Consider the following 1077-nt stretch of genomic DNA (forward strand, 5'->3'; position numbering starts at 1 on the left):
GGAGAGTTGTGAGGTTCGAACTCCAGCCACCTGAGGCTGACAGCTTTGTGGAAGCAGCCACTTAAAGGACTGAGCTAGGCCCAGGCTCCTCCAACTATTTCTTTAAAAAAATAAATAAAAATAAAACTTTTTTTTTTTTTTTTGCATTATTGGGGATTGAACTCAGGACCCTGCGCTTGCCAGGCAGGCACTTATTCTACTGAGCTATCCCCCTGGCCCTGGCCATAGCGTTAAGTATTTTATCAGTCATCAGAAAACACAGTATCAAGTTGTCCCAATATAGCTGATGCTATATTTAGATCATAAAGTGGTGACTGTCAGCTCTCCCATTGCAAAGGTACGTTTCCAGCCTTTCTAATTAATGATCTATGGGTGATACTTTGAAGATTAGGTAAATATTCTGTCCCCCAGCATATTACACCCAGTGGTTTTGATATCCATTGATGATCCTTGGTGGAATAGTTTAATGGGAGAGTGCAAAAGGGTGATTTTTCTAATTCCTAAGTTTCTAATGTGTATTAATTGGAATTATACATGTTAAGCCCAGCTATGATGAAAAGCCTGCTCTGCCAAGAACTTGCACATAGAACATGGACCCACCTGTACATAAGAATTATTTGTTCAATAATAACAAATTTTCAGTAACGGGAATGCCACCACTGCTGTAGAATACTGATGTCATTCTGAGCAGGAATTAACACTCATTAAAAATACCTTTTAATTATCACCTTCCCTGCAAGAAGTTTGCTAAGATAGTTTATACTAACCATATCATGTTTAAGTTATTAGATTCAGAATATGTGTAACTTATTGCTGTAGGGCTTCCATAGGGCTTAGGATAGTTGAATAATCATGTTTCAAGCAAAAACTTTGATTTAGTTGGGCATGGTGGCACACGCCTATCATCCTAGCTACCTGGGAGGCTGGGGCAGGCCAATCACTAACTTGAGGCCAATGTGGCAACCTTAGTGAGGCCCTGCCTTGAATAAATTTGAGTGCTAGAACACTTACCTAGGATCTTCAAAGCCCTGGGTCCCCAGAACGCAGAGGAAGAAAACTGGTTAATGAAGGTTCCCT

This window comes from Octodon degus, unplaced genomic scaffold (assembly GCF_000260255.1).
Source record: "Octodon degus isolate 3935 unplaced genomic scaffold, OctDeg1.0 scaffold00280, whole genome shotgun sequence".
In the NCBI taxonomy this organism is placed as follows: domain Eukaryota; kingdom Metazoa; phylum Chordata; class Mammalia; order Rodentia; family Octodontidae; genus Octodon; species Octodon degus.